Source organism: Equus caballus, chromosome 3 (genome assembly GCF_041296265.1).
Source record: "Equus caballus isolate H_3958 breed thoroughbred chromosome 3, TB-T2T, whole genome shotgun sequence".
NCBI lineage: Eukaryota > Metazoa > Chordata > Mammalia > Perissodactyla > Equidae > Equus > Equus caballus.
This window is the reverse complement of record NC_091686.1, coordinates 78,426,005-78,441,478: the sequence shown is the minus strand read 5'-3', so window position 1 is coordinate 78,441,478 and position 15,474 is coordinate 78,426,005. Positions and strand designations below refer to the sequence as shown.

General features: G+C 42.1%; 1 protein-coding gene across 50 annotated transcripts in view; it reads left to right on the top strand.

Annotated features, from left to right (window-relative positions):
* Positions 1-828: 828 nt before the first annotated feature.
* Positions 829-15,474, top strand: part of ADGRL3 (adhesion G protein-coupled receptor L3) — an 801,265-nt gene continuing 786,619 nt past the window's right edge. For 27 of the 50 annotated variants that reach the window (XM_070262457.1, XM_070262459.1, XM_070262461.1 and 24 more), the window contains exon 1: positions 837-1,712. The gene's annotated coding sequence lies outside the window, so the exon portion shown is untranslated. Of the gene's footprint in view, positions 1,713-1,854; positions 2,168-15,474 lie in introns of those variants that run through there. The other 23 variants (XM_070262449.1, XM_070262447.1, XM_070262444.1 and 20 more) reach the window with 9 other exon arrangements.

Below are 15,474 nucleotides of genomic sequence, written 5' to 3'. Positions count from 1 at the left end.
AGAGAAAGAGAGCGAGAGGGACAGGGAGAGAGAGATGGGGAGAGATGCGTGCCTCAAAGCCGCAAGGAGAGGCACCCTTTGTTTGAGAAACCCTGAAAGGGAAGCCTCTTGTAGCAGCCTTCTCGTTCCCACCTCCAAGCGTTTGCGGAGCTGCTAGGTGGAGCCCGCGCGCGGAGCCCGCACGTACTCCAGATCCGGGTTTTACCGGCCACCCCCTTCCCCCGGCGCGAGCCCCCTTCCCCCGGCGCGAGCCCCCTCCCCGGCTCTCCGCGCTCGCCCGCCCGCCCGCGGTTCATTCTGGCCTCGGCTCGGGCCCCGGCTGCGTCCGCCGCGCAGGCTGCCGGCCCCGGCGCACCCGCGCTCCCATCGGCTCTCGGCACGGCGCCCGGTCGCCTGCTCGCCCGGCACCGCTCGCCCCAGTTCCCAGGAGCGGGGATGCAGATGCTGCCGCGGGTGCGGGTGGGCGCCGCCGCTGCCTCTGCCGGCTTTTCCCGGACTGCTCGTTGCCTCCGCGCCGGCAGCTGCTGCTGCTGCCGCCTGTGACTCGCCCCCTCCCCTTTCTTTCTTCTCTTTTTGCCTCCGTCCTTTTTCTCCGGTGTGCGCGCGCGCGGGTTGCACGGTTTGCTTTGGCAGGAGCTCGCTCGTGTGTGCGCGTGTGTGTGTGCGTGTCTGGAGAGCACCAGAGCCTTGCTCGCTCTCGGGGAGTCGAAGAAGAGAAAGAACCGAAGAGGCGGCGGCGGCGCGGAGCCCGGGGCCGCGCGATGAAGCTCCCACATGCCCGCAGCTACCCGGCCCGGCCGGCGAGCTAGGCAGCCACCCCCCGGGCTCGGGGCTCCGCGGCCCCCGGGACGCAGCCCTCCGCGGCCCGGCGCCCGCGCCCCCCGCGCGCCCCCGCTGTGCACTGGGGAAGGAGTTTGCGTGGCCCTCGCTCCGGCTCCCGGCGCAGGTTGCGGGCGCGAGAGGAGAGCCTCGGCGGGGAGAGAAGCTCGGGCGGAGAAGGAGGAGGGTTTGGTGGAGAAGAAGCCACTCCTGGCCCTCGCGGCTCCCCCTACCTATTCCATCGCTCCCGCTCCCAGGCGGAAAGGGGAGGACGGAGAAGAAGAAAAAGAAAGAGAAGGGGGTGGGGTGGGAGAACTGGATATAAAGATCGGCTGGGGGGATGGATGGTGGAAGATTTTTGGTCTCTTCAGCAGCGTCTTGCCTTAAGCGGCGGCAGCAGCAGCAGCAGCAGCAGGAGAAGCAGCCCCAGCTATGACTGCCGCATGTTAATAGCTGCCGCTTGGGTCCTTCGGCTGCTGCTGGAGACAGAGCCTGACTCCGAAGTTGTGCAACTGTGGACTGCGAGAGACATTTGAACCCTCCTCTCTCTTTGCTCCGTTTTTACCCTCTTGGTGTGTGTGAAGCGAGGAAACGTGAAGGAAGACAAGCATTTGGATGTTTTTGTTTTTCCTTCCCCTTTCTCCCTGGCTGTGTAGCAGAAGAAAGGGGGAAGGAAAGACTTTTTGTTGGTGTCTCCGTGGCTGGGGTCTCCACCCTCCTGCTGCCTTCTCTGCGCTGTGGTTATTATTCTTTACCGCGTGTGGCGGGGGTGTCTTCGCTGGGACCGGCCGGTCTTTTGCCCCGGGCTCCATGGCTGGATTGTGGAAGCTGCACCCGGCTGCAGGTTGTTGAACAACTGATGGGACGATCTCAGGGACCGGCGGTTGCGAAAGGTAATTTATTCTTCTCACTCTTCCGAATGGTGGTAGCCCTGGCCCGGCGCAGGCGGCGGCGTCCGCGGGGCGGGCAGCCGAGGGCGTGCGGGATTCACGCGCACTCACCCTCCCACTCACACACTCGCCCGCACACACACTTATGCGATCGTGATGCGGGGCGGGAAGGGAGCCTCCTGGCTGGTGGGCGCTGGGCTTTGGCACGGGTTCGGTTTTTCCAGCTACTGGGCGATTTGGCGGCCGGGAGGGATGAAGCGGAGAGTAGACCGGTGCATTCGCAGTCCAGCACGCTGGGGAACAGGGACGGTTTCCACTCCGGGAATTTTCCCTCCTCTCTCACCCCAGTGTCATCCCCTGGTGGGGGCCGAAAGCAGACCAGGGGGCGCCTTCTCTCCGCCAGCCCGGAGCGGGTGCGGATGGAGGCGGGAGCGGGCTGGAGGACCGACAGGAACCCGGTGAGGAGCTGGACACCGGGCTGATGGGGACTGCGGGGCTGTGAGCCCGCCGCGATCCTCCCCGGACGCTTGCCTGGAGCATCCTGGTGGCTGCGGTTGCCCAGGTCGCGCCCCTGAGTCGTGGAGCCGCGCTGCCTCTCCGCACCCCTCCCGCTGTGTCCCCTTCCCGGCAGTTTGGTTTACACCTGCTTGCCCAGGCTTTGTTAGGCGGCTTTGGCTGAAGAAAGCTGCCACTTTCGTGGGTGGCCCGGGGTGTTGCGGCGTTGGGAGTGGGCATGGGGCAGGGGGCGGTGTTGCACGAATTCAGGCGGCCGGGGTCCCCGGGCGGGGTGGGCAGAGCCTTGGTGGCCACGGCCGGCTGGGTTACAGGTAGGAGGGCAGGCGCCCCGGCGCTTCTCACAGGAGGAGGGGAGGCTCCGGGCTGCAGCGGAGCGTAGGTGCTGCCGCGCCCCCGCCGCTCGTCCCACGTCGGAGCTCAGGGGCTAAGCGGGCCAGGCCCCCCCAGCTTTATAGGTGGGTGGGTGTGTATGTGGCGGGGGCGGGGGGCTGAGCTCCGCTACCGGGGTTAGTTGCCGGCGGGGTCGGCATGTGCGTGTCCGTGTGTGCGCGTTCGTGCGCTCGTGGGATGGCCGGGGGGTATGTGCGTGGATGGCAGAGCTGATGCTACTTGAGCTGAGCTTGCTTATCGAAATCGCCTGGGATCCGCTTAACTGGAAAATCTGGTTTTAGGAGGCCGCGTGGGGCCCCGTAGGGCTTGCGAGGAACCCTCACGGCGTCTGTCCCCTTTCCCCCAGTGAGGAGGACCTCCGCAACATGCGTGCGGCGCGTGAGAGTCTGGTGCAGCGCTCGACGCACCCCAGATTGGCCCTGATGAGGACCAAGGGACAGAGTAGTCATCTCTCCGGCAGATTGAAATAACCGAGTCAACCCAGCATAACCCCCGGTCCCTGGAATTCTCCGGCCACTTTCCTCACTCCGATAGAAACGTGCTCTGCTTTATTTATGGCCGGAGATATCACAGCAGTTGGGCGAACTGAGGCGTGCGAGCCACCTCCGGGTGTCTCCTGCCTGTGCCTGTGTGTGATCCTGCCTGCAGTAGTTAGAGCGCATTGTAAACAACGGTGTAAGCAGCCCTGCCACAGGCTCCTTTCGAGCCGAACCTAGTGGTGTCTGTTGTGTTTACTTTCCTGGGTGGATTACTCATTAGGAAGTATAAGCCTTCTTGCACCTCTGATTTTACATCCTTCCAGCCAGCTGCTGGGGAAATGAGGAGACGCACAGACTCTGGCAGGAAGGAAAAATTGCCTTCTGTGTTTTGCACTGAAGTAAATAGGCGGTCTGTTAATTTAGTGTCACATGGGCTATCAACACTAGTTAGAGAATGTCATTGTAGAATCTACGAAGAAACACTTCTTGAGTAATTTTTCATTTGGGGAATGTTTTTTATTTCTCTATGAGATTAAACAGAAGTTAGCCAGATTTCCCTGGTAGATTTTCCAATCTGTAATGATACTAAATGACCTGGAGTTCTGGCGCCCAATTTGTCTGTACGTGAATTACAGAGACTTGTCATTTCTTTTGTAGCATCACCAAAAGGGGTTTCCAGCTAATTTTTGTAGGAGTTAAAAGGATATTTGTGTTGAAATATCTCTCAGCGTTGTTTCACTCAATCTTTTTTTTTTGGTAACCAAAGCAAGGGTTAAAAATGTACAAAGATTAACAGTTTAAAAAAGTTGAAAAGATAAACTGCTTTTCAGTTTCAGTAATTAGAAGATAGTAAATTCCGTAGTTGTAGATTAGCTTTGATTGCTTTGGGGTTTGTTGCAAATGGCTACATTCTATTTTGTTTAAAAAGTATGTAAAATGGTACTTTTTAAGATCTTGACTTCTTGAAAAAGCTTAGGTTGCAAAAAAAGAAGGAATACTGAATCATTGATACCTGATTTTGATTAAGGTAGATTTTTCTGAGATAATGGCTAGTGGTGGTCCTCTTAATAGAAAACTCAAGAGAATTTTAATTTAATTCATGAGAATCTAGCTTCATATATTTGTTTCATTTCTAGAGGGTATGTGTTACTCTTTACTCTTGCCAATGTTTCTGAAGATTAAAGAATACTTGTCCTCTCATTTTAAAAGATCTAATCACAATGATTCCCAGTCCTTCCATTAGAAGATTTGATCAGATCTGTTCTTTGTTTCCTAGCAGCATGTGTTTCCTAGCAGTCATACATTCCACAGGTCCTGATGTCATTAGAACTGTGTCCCTCAGTGTATTGTGCTGTCTTTAGCTGAAGGTGAATGTGTCAGAGCGCTTGAGTGCCATTCCGTAGCACTTAGCACTAAATACTCAATAACGCGCTCTCTTGGTGTGTATGGTTGACTGGACTATTGCTGTAAACTCGGAGGAGGAATGTTAGGATAAAGGTTTATGTGAACTATTTACATTTTTTAGATAGACTGCAACAGACATCCCTGGGTGCAAGAATGATAAGCCAGCAGGTGATTTGCTTTTGATGTCTCATTTTAAATTGCTTGGTGTGATTCTCCTTCAGATTGAGAGCTCTCCTCAGAAATATGAATGGAAGGTCTTTTAGACATGATTTTCTTAATGATGATCTTCTTACAGCTCAGAGATTGAAGTATTCCTTTCCACAGGGAATAATAGCGAGTGTGAGACTTACTGGCTCCTGCTGCTGTGCCTGGCATTGTTTCTAGTCATTAGGAAAGGCCGGATTCTTATGGACTTGATTTACCTTTGATTCCTTGGTGAGCTATAGCCAAGGAAATCCTAAATAGAAAATAAAAAAAGGTTATAAAATCCAAAGGATTCAAGTTAGTCAAATAATATCATGCTAAACTGAACTGTTTCCCACATTTCATTTTGACCACTTTGCTGGTTGAAACTCTTTTTGAAAAGAACCCCCAAGGAGCAGTGACAGTTACTGTTAGCAGTGGGGTATTTTTGCCCAGAAATCAGCAAGGAAAACTGGTGGTGATTTTTGTATTTAAGAACAGAGACTGATTTTGAGGAATGCTCTGCAGCCTTAATTTATCATGGTGTGAATGGCCAGAGCAGTTGGAATTAGAGGGAGCTGATCTTTCGTTAAGTTTTGCAAATGGCTGTTTTCCCTTTGATTTCTTAAGATTTGCATTGCATTCAAAATGTGCGTTTGCTCACAGGAAGGGGCCCTAAAAACAGGCTGTATTGTAGTTTATCATTTGTTTGCCTTCAAGGACATATTTACACTTAGATTACTATTGCATTATGTCTTTTTCTTTTATGCAAATACATTTCATTATAGAATACCCTATTTTATAGTAAAATATAAAGTAAAATATTCAAATATGGTAAGGGCCTCCTGACATTTTCCCTTTGTTATCTGTGTGTGTGTGTGTGTGTGTTTGGCCAGTTTGAGAATGTAGTGTGAGCCTGCCTCCAGATAACATGAGTCCTAAGATGTGTGTGTTTTCCCCCCAAACCCTTTAATGTTACTACCCTGGTGTGAGTGTCTGTATGGCCCAATAAAATTATCTCTACTACTGCATAAGTAACCAGGTGTAATTTTTTTCTTAGAATTGTGAAGTATGGTAATGCACTCACCAATACAAAATATACTTAAAAAAATTAGCTGTCCTTGGGGCCAGCCCGGTGGTATAGTGGTTAAGTTTGCAAGCTCTGCTTTGGCGGCTTGGGATTCCCAGGTTCAGATTGTAGGCACGGACCTGCATACCACTCATCAAGCCATGCTTTTGTGGTGTCCCACATACAAAATAGAGGAACACTCGCACAGATGTTAGTTCAGCGACAATCTTCCTCAAGCAAAAAGAGGAAGGTTGGCAAGAGATGTTAGCTCAGGGCCAATCTTCCTCACCAAAAATAAATAAATAAATAAAAATATTAGCCATCCTATTCTTAATTAGTTAAAATTCTCCATTTGTTTTAGGGAGTCGGTATGAAAGGGGAGAGTTCTTCCTGTGTTTGATTATAACAGATTGTATAGCTCTTAATAATTTATGTCTTGCTTATGTCTTATTGACACTTAAAACAAGAATTTACTTTAATATTATTGAATTTCTTCCTAAGTGTGATTACATATACATATTAGAATAGGTTAACATTTGGTCCTTATTATTTAAGAATTTAAATAGAATATTGTTTGTGGTACTACTATTATGAAAATTATCTCTAGATGGAAAATTAAATCACACAACTGAATATTTCTGTCTGGTAAAACTTTGAGGTCAGTTATTTTCTAGAGAAGACAATCCTCCCTTCTCAAAGTGTGTTCTGGGAAACTTGTGGGTCTCTGAGACCCTCTCCAAGGGTCTGTGAAGAGAAAACATTTTCATTATAGTGTTAAGATGTTATTTGCCTTTCACTCTCTTACTTTAACAAGTGTACAGTGGAGTTTTCCAGAAGGTACATGCTTTGTGATGACATCGTTGCTCTGATGGCATGTGGCATGTGTGCTGTGTCTTCTTGTGTTTTAAAATTTTCCTACTTTAACTATTAATACATAAATATTGATAATTATAACCAACAGAATCAAAAGTTGCTTTAGGTCATGAATTTTAAGTATGTAAAAGGGTCCTCAGATCAGAGGGTCTGAGAACTGCTGATGTTGACTTTTCCAAGATCTCCCTCCTTGTATTCACAAATGTCACCCCATCTGACCATAAAAGGAGCCATCTAGGGTAAGAAAACAAGTAGATTATTCAAGCTTTAAAAAGACACAAGCACGTTGGATATTTTATTAGTTATTTGACATTTTCATTATTCTCTTCCCAACATGTGAAGCTTGTTTTTAGTTTTTTGGTCCCCAGTGAGTGAAACAAAGACTTTAAAGCTGCAGGTTTCCAGCCTCATCTAGGGACAGGAGCAAAGGAACTACTGGGAAAATTTAAAAGCTAGGCCACAGGTCTTGAAATTCTGTGCTCTGGAGAGGCAGAAGAGAAGGGACTCTGGTGCGTTCGCCTAGGTTTGATAAATTATTTGACTTGGGCAAGGTACTGGATCTCTCTGTGCCTCAGTTTCCTGATGTTTTAAAGGGTGTAACAGTTGTACCTAATTCATAGATTGTTGTGAAGATTTAATGGGAAAATGTATGCCAAGTTCTTAAAACAGTTCCAGGCATGTAATTACAGGATTGCAACTATTTGCTGCTGTCATTATTATTATTGTCATTATTATTAACTACTAGGTCTCACGAGGGTCCCAGGAGACATCAGTCAACTCCCCATGTGATTCAGATATGCATTTATGTTTCACCTCATTGCTTTAGAGCATGTCTTAAAATGCTATTAAATTGGAAAATTTCATATAGAAGATAATCTTGGCTTTATTTTACCCTCCCACTTTAAAACTCATGAAGAGTTATTGGGATTTTTTTTTTTTTTTGTAGTAAGGGTTAATAAAACACTTTTCATCGCTTGGGCTAAGTTTGAAGTAGGGTAGAGTGTGAATGCCCAATTAAATCGAGATTTCAAAGACCCTAATTGAATATTTATGTATCTTGGGAATTATTACGGAGGAAATCACTTTTCTGAAGTGATATCAAGACGACTCACTGCACTCTTCGTCTGTTAATCGCTATCTAAGCATCACAACAGGCCATTTTCAGTGAAAAGGATCCTTGGGGTAATTATATACTGTAGTTCAGTTTGTTTGTGAGTGGTAATACGCCTAATGAGTAATGGAAGCTCCGCATAGAGATTAGTTTTACTAGATGCTAAAGTTTAACTGGTGAACTGTAATACTTCTGAATGGCACTTTGACATCTATTTGAAACTTCATACATATATTTATACATTGTATACATTTTTGTGGGTATATTCCATGGCTAGTTTAATTTCTGACCTCGGCCTGCCACTATGAAGTTAGTATTGCAGACTTATCTTCTCGAGTACTTTGGTTAATCCTGATTTAAAGTCATAGAAACTAAATTATACTCCTTAGATGGGTATAGCTGGGCACTGTCCCTAATTATGAACTTCTCAGAAATGGCCTTTGGAATGAGAGACACTTGAGTACAATCCCAATTCCACAATTTTCTAGCTCTCATCTCTATCTGTAAGATAAAGGAAATGAAATCTCCATTACTGGTTTGGAGTGAGGAATAGGAAGTAAATAGAAAAGTATCTGATGGAGTGAGCATTTAATGAATGGTACCTATTATTATTAGTCATAGTCTTATTAGAAATATCCTTAAGTACCATTATTAAGAAAATTTAGCTAGATCACATATCATTTTCTTAATTGAAGAGTTCTTGATGAGCAATGAAAATCAATAGCATTTTCTTAAGCAGCCGAGAAGGGTTTCACAGGTCTTTTTGTCTTCCTCATGTTCTTTCCTCTCTCCGTTTTTAACCTTTTATTAAGTACTTATTTCTGAGCTCTTCCTCTTAATCTTAAAATGTTGTGCTCTGCTACTAATTCTCCACCAAAAATCATAATCCTGACAGGAAAATGTTTTTGACAGCCACCAAATGCCGTGTCTGAAGATTGACTTTAAATCAGGTATAAAATGAAAGTAGCAATTTAACGTAAGACATTTTAAATTAAACTCCTGATCATCTTTCACATGGCGTCAGCAGCTCTTTAAGCTCTTACTGCATCAGAATTTTCTCCAGTGTTGTAACCAAATTATCATAAACTTCCAAGATTTAAGGATTCCCATGCTTTTAAAAGATTTATAATCCCAAAGTTCAGGTCCTCGTAAGATTGCCGTAAGTGCAGATGAATTCTTAAAATTCAGATCCCCAAATTGCTTTGAAGACTAGAAGCATGGAAAGGGTCATAAACAGGTCCAGATTTTAGAATTAACATCTGTATTTCAGTGACAGTTGCCAATAGGAGGAGTTATTAGAATGTGTGACTTTTCCCTATAATTACCCAGCGGAAGGAGTACAACATGGTAGGTGGTAAAAATGAGTGAAAAAATAAGCTGCACACTGGACAGCTGACTTGTTAAATTGTACCAGGCTTAAGTGTTTTAAGGGATGACTCAAGAAAATGAAAGCCAAGTAGAAACGACACCCACTTTTGTTTGATCAGCTTGTGTTGGTGTTGATGCGTCCCGCAGAGGCAGAGCGTGTTACTATTCAAGACATCCCCAGTGGCTCCACAGTAGCCTGAGCCTGTGAGAATAAGGGAGAGACTCAAGCCCAGTTTTTGATGTTCTGCATGGGTGGGTAACCTGAATACTAAAATGCGTTCCATTGACAGCTGACCCTGTAAGAGGTTTTTCAACAGTCTCCTGTTTTGTTTTGTTTTTTTCCCCTTTTTCCTTTCCTCAAAACTCTTCCAAATACTTTTAGATAAGAGGAAATGATCCTGACTGATGGCCTTCTTTTTGAGATGAGACTTTATTTTTGGCAAGAATGGAAGGGCTCAACTGGTTTACATTTATGTCTTTTATTTTTTCTAATTTTCAGTGTTCTTGATTTGTCAATGGCTCATGGTTATTGTTTGAACCTTGACTCAGAATACTGATCGTGACTTCAGGGAGTGGACAAAGAGTCTATTGAGAAGTAGTTTTGTGTTACCATGAGGCATGTGTATGTCTATAGACTTTCTTCTTTATATTGGCTTTAACTGTTCGGTTGAATTTGTCTGTGGAGTTTTACTCATATGATTAACTATATTTGTCTTTGGAAGAAGAGCTTAGGCAATCATTTTCTTTTAAAATAATACACTATCATTTTTTGAATTTTAGGCATTTTCAGTTAAATTTCACTTTAATTTTCAGTAATTTTTGTGTATGACAGTTAAGTATTATTTTACACTCATTCCAAAATGCTGCATATTTTATGATAACATCTCAGTTGTCATATGGACTTAAATTCAACTCAGAAGATTTAGTAGAATGGGTGAGTTCATTATTTCTCTTTTAATTGCAAAGACCCTTCCAACTAGCTTCAGGCCAAAATGATTAATTTATTGGGAGGTCATTGTGTTTCTTACCTAAAGAATCTTGGGGAGGGATGGAGGTTTACCTAGGCATCAGAAAGAATTAGTACCCTGAATCCCGCTAGGATTCTGCTCCAGCTGCATGCCCCTATCCAGACTACCACATTTCCTTCTCTGCCTTCTGGATTCTCTCCCTTTCACTACAGCCTGAATTAGGTATGCAGTTTTAGATCTGTGCACCATCACCAGCTTAGTGGAGTCATTAAGGATATTGCAGTTCCTCTGTGGATGGACAAATACTTGGCTTGAAGAAGGAAAGGCTTAGTTAAGAGAGAGATCCTGTCCACAGAAAAAGGGCGAGGGGTTGATAAAACTTGAATATCTAATACAGTGATCCTTTGTTAACTGAGGCAGATCAGGCATTAGGAGAATTGGTGAAGAAAACCATTAAAAATGGGTTTACTCTTTTCCTGTATGCAGCCAAAGTGATCTTGAAAAATGGTTGACGTAGAAAACCCAACCCAAACATGCAAATCAAGGGATTCACATCTTTGGGTTTAAGAACACCTGTGAAACTGCCCCAGTTATCAAGGGTATGCATATCTGAAAAGTTACCAGACATCTGAAAGATATTATTTACATAAGCAACATCTGGCATTCCATCATACCCTGATGGAGTTGCCATTGTATAGTGCCAAATAGGGGCGCTGGACCCAGGTTTGGTGGCACATTGAGTGCTGAATTTTTGTTACTCATGCTTAAAAATGCAGACAGTAATGCTGCACTTACAGGTTTAAATGTAGATTATTTAGGTATTAGGTACATCCAGATGAACTAGGCCCCCAAGAAATGCCGTTGGACACAAAACTCATGGTTGGATTAACTCATGTATGAGCTCCACCAGCCACATTAAGATGGTCCTTACTGAAAAGGAACACATTGTTCCCAAACTGGAAGTGGAAATTGCACAGACGAAAAAGTTATCCCAGAAGAAACTGAAGAAACAAAAACTTATGGCATGGGAATAAATATAGCAAAAAATAAATGCAAATAGAAGTACAAGCAGAAAAAATGCATTTGCAGATATGAATCCATCCATCTGTTTGAGACATCTAATTATTTTACACTTGCTAGTGTACTCGTTGTGTCATGGTACTGATGGGAATATATGTTTATTCAAGTAAACCTTATGTTTAGAGGCAGAATATTGAAAAGTACATGAAATACGAAATTTCAAATTATTTAGTATGGATAACTTTATTAGCTGCCTGAAGAATCCAATGAAAATATACTTCAACCTATCCAATAATAATATTATTGAAGTGACAGACGTCTAATATGGATCCATTATTGCAAAAACTAGAGTCTGGGTAGTGTTAATGCTGGCATTTGATCAGTTGAAGTGAAACGGTGCTTTAGAGGTATTGTTTGTATAAGTTGTGAAAACCTCCTAAATTTATTGTTTTTTGTTTTTTCTTTGTTCAAAACAGACAGTTGTGTTGACTTTTCATTTTTAAGTACAAATTCAAGATAAATAGAAACATAAGATAATTTGGGAGAATTTTTAAAGGTTAGTAGAAACCTTAATTAGAAGAACTCCTGTATACCTTCTTTATTGTTGCAAATCCTTGAAGAAGAAAGAGCACTAAGAATTAGTAGGCTGTCAACATTGTATTTTTATGATTTAACATTATTAAGCAAACTTTGGGAGTATTTCTTCTTTTGGTGCATTTGATTAAATGTGCGATCTTATCTTGGTGAAATAGCCTGCTGGGCTGCAGACAGTAGTGTTCAGAAATGAAATTTGCTTAGAGCCTCTGAGCAGACATTTATTCAATGAGACCTTTCTTGAATAATGGATGATGGTGAGATTGCAGTAGTGTATATGTGTGTTTTCTTCCTTGAATCTAAGGGGTGTTGAAATAGAGCAACAACGACAAAAATGTAGTGAAGTATGAAAGAAAGCATTAGATTTATAAGGAAGAAATTAACCTTCTTTATTACAAATGAATGCACTGTCTTTATGAAAGACTCATAGTATCAATGTCAGAGGATAGTATGCCAGTTGAACACTTGTGAAATAATAGAGATACAAAAAGTCAAAACAGAAATCACCCAATATATCATAATATAGTGGTACATCACAATATTCGCAGAGATTATTACACACATATTTTTAGCTTGATTATCCGTGTATTTTATCCATGTGTTATCTGTATTTAAAAAAAATTTTAAAAATTTTTTATTCATTTATTTTTTTGAGGAAGATTAGCCCTGAGCTAACATCTGCTGCCAATCCTCCTCCTTTTGCTGAGGAAGACTGGCCCTGAGCTAACATCTGTGCCCATCTTCCTCTACTTTATATGTGGGACGCCTGCCACAGCATGGTTTGACAAGCAGTGTGCAGGTCCGCACTCAGGATCCGAACTGGCGAACCCCAGGCCACTGAAGTGGAACGTGCAAACTTAACCACTTGCACCATCGGGCCGGCCCCATGTTATCTGTATTTTGATTGTGTATTGTGTTTGTTTTACTAGAATTGAGGTTAAGCTAAATATACAGTTTGTATAATTCTCTTCAATTTCCCAATGCCATTAATTTTTTTGAAAGGATCATTTTTAATATTCTAAAATATTGCATAGTATTGATATACTATGATTTATTTAAACATTTCCTTATTCATGTGGGTTGTCATATTTTGGTAGGATAATTAATGTAAAGCTTGGCCCGTTCTCTGATGATTTCTGTAGCAGATTCCTTGAAGTACAATTCCTAGGACAAACAGAAAATAATTACTATTTGACTTTTACTACTCGGTTACAATGATCCACATGCATCATTGTCCTCTGTACAGGCGTAGCTCGTCCTCTTTTTTGGGAATTCTTAAGAATTGCTAACTCTCAGCTATGTATAGTTAGTAGTTACTAATGCTCAGTTATGTATAGTTAATAAAGTTAGTAACATACCAATTGTTTGGTAACTCTTGACAATTACTAACTCTCACATATATAAATGTATAAATGCTGAGGTCAGTAAAATAGTCAGTAATAAAAAATGAATTTACTGGCTATTAACATTTAAATAGGACTGTGCCTAATGTCTTTGAATTTAACATAATATTAAAACAAAACTGTACAGTGAAACTGATTTATGAAGAACTAAGAAGTCCACCATCCACTTTACGTTCCCATAAAATTTCTTAGTTTCATTCTCTGCTGTGACTGGACGTCTTATCTCCTAAGTTCATCTAAAACCTCAACTTAACCAAGTTCTTCTTTACCAAACCTCTTTTGGAACAAGAAAATTGTGGGCTTGGTTTGGGCTATTGTAAAATTTAAGTATGAAAAGTAGCAGTAAACTGTCAATAAACACTTTCATAGTAATTGAACGTTGTCTATAAAAGGAGAGAGAGAGCAGTACAGAAAAGTAAACGGAAGATTATGGGTCATAATTAGTAAACATGAACTCAAGTTTTGGTAGGTGTAAGTTCAGTTAGAGATCTGTTCATAGGAATAAGAATGAGGTACAAAATATGAGGTGTTCAGTAGTGTTTAAGTCAAGTGGAAGAGGAAAACAGCAGGTGCATGATGCAACTTTTTATCATTTTTACAATAATACCAATACCTACTGAATTTGATTTCATAAATTCATTTTTGACTTGGACTAAGAGTTATACTTTAAGTACATCTTTGTGACTTCTGCTTGCAATCATAATGGTCTATTTAAGGTATATTTCTAGCAGTCAGATTGGAAACCAATTCTTATTTCACTTTCCATATTTCTTTAAGTCTGCACCAGAACTTATTTATGGATAGAGTTTAATGCTTGATTAATAAATGAATGAATAACTGCGTGAATGTGCTTTATGGACCTAGAAGAAACAACTGAACACGAAAGCAGTTTTTGAAGTTACTGTTGCAAGATAAATTCAAGTGCCGTTGAAAATTGCTGTGTACCTGAATGCGGAATAATAAAGGCATAGAAAGGAATCTTAAAAGGCACACCCTTTGCACACTTTATTTCCTCCAAAGAAAAAATTTATTGTTGTTGATTAACACCTCTCCATTTGCTAATCAATGGGTATAAAGTTTCAGTTATGTAAGGTGAGAAAGTTATAGAAATCTGCTATACAACATTGTGCCTATAGTTAACAGTACTATATCGTACACTTAAAAATCTGTTAAGAGGGTAGATCACATGTTAAGTGTTCTTAGCACAATAAAAATAAAACTTAAAAAAAAATTGTCATCAAGAATTGAAGTGACTTGCCCAAAGGGACCTGGCTGGTTACAGCATATGCTGCCTTCTATCAAGGAACTTCTCAGTCTTGCACGTGAAAATTCTCATTTTTGGTTTCAGGCATGGCTTTGTCTCTACGTAGCTGTATCACATTTATCATATAACTTCCCTAGGTCTGTTTCTTTCTTTTTTTTTTGATTTGATTTTTAACCTTTTTATCCCCAAAGCCCCACGGTACATAGTTGTATATTCTTCGTTGTGGGTCCTTCTAGCTGTGGCATGTGGGACGCTGCCTCAGCGTGGTTTGATGAGCAGCGCCATGTCCGCGCCCAGGATGCGAACCAACGAAACACTGGGGCGCCTGCAGCGGAGCGCGCGAACCTAACCACTCGGCCAGTGGGCCAGCCCCTCTAGGTCTGTTTCATCTGTAAAGAGGGGATAGGACTGTGGGTTCTTTCTAAAACATCCATGAGATCAAAGTAAAGGTAAGATTCATTAGACTAGCATACCTTTGCAGTTAATTTTTCAAAAAAGCTTAATCAGTAGTTGATTTTATAAGAATTTTCACATTTCATCCTTCTTAAACAGCTATGGTACAGTATTGCATGTGGTAACAACATATTTTAAAAAGATAAAATAGGTTAGACATTCTTTCTGTGAAGGTTTACAAAGGAAATGACATAATGGAAATGTCTTACATTCTTTAAAAATGTTAAGGAATTGAATAAGTTTCTCTCATATTTCTCTGTTACATTTCTCTACTATTAAGGATACTGATGTTTTCTTTAACAGTAAATCATTTTAGGATTTGATATAGTTTCTTATATCAGTTTTCTTTCCCTTATGTTTACAGATCAAATAAATTCTACAACCAGAGTTTTGGGCCCATTGTAATCCTATCTTATATCAAGGCAATTTCAAAGTCTCTTCATTTATAAAGCAGCAGTGTATATATTGAATATATTGAGCATCAAATACAGTGTACCCCTTTCACTCCTCTTTTTCCCACATGGCTGAATTTATTTACATGAAATTACTGCAAATTATTTTAAAGTTTAAGCATTAACTTTCATTTAGTTCTGAATTAATCAAATGATCTTTACTGACAGTAATAAATACACATGTAGAGAAATGCAAAATGCAGTAATAAAATTTATAT